A 3728-nucleotide genomic window follows, 5' to 3' on the forward strand; every position below is an offset into this window, starting at 1 on the left:
GAATCTGCTTGATGTCAAAGCTGCCAGAGGCAGGGATGATCTCTTTTATCTTTTTGAGATATTTGATCATGCTGTCCTCTCGAGCTTCATAGTTTTCGCTGACTTGTCCCACCACCAATTGGGAGTCACTGTAGACTTGGAGCCGATCTATTTCTAATTCTTTGGCGATCTTCAGTCCTGCAATCAGAGCTTCATATTCTGCTCCATTATTTATTGCAGAGAATTCGAAGCGCAGCGCATACTCTGCGATAATTCTTTTTGGATTGACCAAGATCAGGCCCGCACCCGCGCCTGACACGTTGGAGGAATCGTCCACGTAGAGGGCCCAAAAACCATCAGGGAGATCTATTCTTTCCTCAGGGGAGTTCGGCTGGAGCCCTGGGTTCTCAGCTTCACCTCGTTCAAGTTTGGCCTCTTCCGGGATAGTGCATTCCACTATGAAGTCGGCTAATATCTGGGCTTTTATCGTCGGTTGAGGTCGATAGTTGATGTCGAATTTCATGAGCTCGATCGCCCATTTCACTATCCTTCCGGAAGCATCCGCTCGATGCAGAACTGCCTTGATCAGCTGGTCGGTGAGCAGTATTATGGTGTGCCCTTGAAAGTAAGGTCGGAGCTTTCGGACTGCAATCAACAGGGCGTAAGTTAGTTTTTCTAATTTAGTGTATCTGGTTTCGGCGTCTCTCAATACTTGACTTATGTAGTAGATCAGTCGTTGAATTTTTGCTTCTTCCTTAACCAGAACTGCTGCGAGAGCCACAGGGGAGACCGTCAGGTATAGGAACAACTCCTTTCCAGGTTCGGGCTTTGCCAATAGCGGAGGTGAGCGAGGTAGTTCTTCAATTCTTCGAATACTTGCTGACATTCAGTGGTCCAACAGAAGTTCTTCGACTGCTTGAGAGTCTGAAAGAAAGGCAGGCACCATTTAGCCGACCTTGAGACGAAGCGATTTAGAGCTGCTACTCTCCCAGTAAGGCGCTAAACTTTCTTTATTGACTTCGGGGCGGTCATTTCTTGGATGGCATGAATTTTTTTCGAATTTGCTTCGATCCCGCACCCCTTTACCATAAAGCCCAAGAATTTCCCTGAGGTTACTTCAAAAGTGTACTTGGTTGGATTCAGTTTCATCTTGTATTTTCGAAGGGCGCTGAAGGTCTCCTCAAGGTCGGCGATGTAGTTCATTAAGGATTTACTTTTTACAAGCATGTCGTCCACATAAACCTCCATGTTGCGGTCGATCTGCTCTTTGAAGATCTTGTTCACCAGTCGTTGATAGGTCGTCCCTACATTTTTGAGATCAAAAGGCATGACCCTGTAATAGAAAAGATCACGGTCAGTAATAAAAGCAGTCTTTTCTTCATCCTCTGGTGCCATCCTGATTTGATTGTAGCCGAAGAATGCATCCATGAAAGTGAGAAGCTCGTGGTCCGAGGTTGCATCCACTAATTGGTCAATTCTGGGCAGAGGATAACTGTCCTTCGGGCAGGCTTTGTTCAGCTTTTTGAAGTCTATACACATCCTCCACTTGCCGTTCGCCTTCTTGACGAGAACCACATTGGAGATCCAGTTCGGATAGTTGACTTCTCTGATGAATCCGGCTTTCAGGAGTTTATCAACTTACTCAGCTATTGCCTTCTGCCTTTTCGGTGCATGACCTCAGACTTTTTCCTTCATAGGTCGATGTTTGGGATCAACAGCTAGATGGTGTTCGATAACTTCCGCATCAATCCCCGACATGTCCGTCGGAACCCAAGTGAAAATATTCATATTTTTTTGTAGAAAATTGATGAGCTGTGTCCGTACCTCTTCTCCTAGGTTGGAGCCGGTCTTCACCACGTGCCTTTCATTCCCATCATTCAAAGGAATTGAGACAAGATCTTCAATTGGCTCACCCCATTCTGCAGTAAGGTCATCGCGGGTGTCTAATCCATCAACTAGACAGGGGTCGGACTGACCATTTCTTTGTAAGGCTATGTAATAGCAGTGTCTTGCCTGGACTTGATCTCCTTTGACCTCTCCGACCCCTTGGCTTGTGGAAAATTTTAATTTCAAATGGTAGATCGATACCACAGCTCGGAGGGCGTTGAGGCCAGATCGGTCGAGTATTGCGTTGTAGGCAGATGGCGTCCTTACTACTAGAAAATCCACTTGCGCTCTAGAATGCTTCGAGCACCGACCTGCAACTACGGTTAAAGTTATTACTCCTTCCACTGGCACAGTATCGCCAGTGAACCCTACCAATGGAGAGCTTATCGATCCTAATCGATCATCCGGAATGGATATTTTTGAGAATGCATCGTAAAATAAAATATCGATCGAGCTTTCATTATCAATAAGAATACGGCGTACATCATAGTCAGCAATATTTAAAGAAACTACGACCGCATCATTATGGGAGAATTGAATCTCTTGGGTATCTTTTTCAGTAAAGATTATAGATTCTTCAGTCCTCTGCCGCTTGGGCAGTCCGGTTGATCCACTGACTGCTCCCCATCGGGGTCCTCCAGAGATGTGTTGATGATCCCGATTGAAGGCCAATCTTCAGGCTATTCTTCCCTCCTTGGCGGCTCAGGTTGTGGTAGGGCCCTCGGTCGATCTTCTCTACTTTCTGACTGGCGTCGGATGAATCTGTTGAGCTGACCTTGTCTGATGAGCTCCTCGATCTCATCTCGAAGCTGAATACACTCCTCCATGTCGTGGCCATGGTCACAATGATAGAGGCAGAACTTATTAGGGTTGCGCTTCTCGGGATGTGTGTGCATCTTTTTCAACCTTGGCAGCTGCTCCCTGATCTCCATCAGCACTTGAGTTTTTGGAGCATTGAGAGGGGCATAGCTGTGAAATCTTTTTGGGGGAGAGCTTCGCCAAACTCTACGGTCCGGACTTCTCCGCCTACGAGCTCGGAGAGGAGTTCGGACACGCTTGTGTCCGAAGAGAGTTCGAGAATGTGGTCGAGCTTCACTCGACCTTTTTTCAGCTGCGTGCTTGCTGGAATCACTCATCTGTCGCTCCTTCACAGCCTCCTCATCCTTTAGTTTGAAGGCTTCCTCTGCCCAAGCATATCCTTCGGTCCGAGCCAGCAAATCAGCGAAGTCCCTGGGATACTTCTTTTTCAGAGAAAATAGAAGGTCATTCTTTTGAAGACCACTCTTCAGAGCGGCCATTGTAACTGATTGGTCTAAGTTTCGGACCTCCAATGCGGCAGTGTTAAAACGGTTGACATAGGTTCGGATGGATTCTCCTTCCTTTTGCTTGATGTTGATGAGGGACTCTGAACCTCTCCAGAGATGTCGGTTGCTGATGAAATGAGCCGTAAACTGGTGGCTCATTTGATCAAAGGAGAAGATAGTACCCGACTTCAGTGTCGAGTACCAATTTCTTGCTGCTCCCTTCAAGGTAGATGGGAAAGCTCGGCACAGGATGGTGTCTGGCACGTCATGGAGCAGCATCATTGTCCGAAAGGCCTCCAGGTGGTCAACCAGATCCGAGATCCCATCATAGCTCTCAAATTGGGAGAGCTTGAAGTTCGACAGAATCGATTCCTGCATAATCTTTTGAGAAAAAGGAGGGTCAGTACAGATATCCTCACCGTAAGCAGGGGGAGCATGGTGGAGCTCCTCGATTCGTCGGTTCATCTCTTGAAACCTTTGATCCAGGAGATCCTCTCGATCATGAATCTCGTGGGTCTTCTGGCAGAATGATGGTAGGGACCCTCCGGGGGTGGAATC

The sequence above is a fragment of the Elaeis guineensis genome, chromosome 12 (genome assembly GCF_000442705.2).
Source record: "Elaeis guineensis isolate ETL-2024a chromosome 12, EG11, whole genome shotgun sequence".
Classification (NCBI taxonomy): Eukaryota; Viridiplantae; Streptophyta; class Magnoliopsida; order Arecales; family Arecaceae; genus Elaeis; species Elaeis guineensis.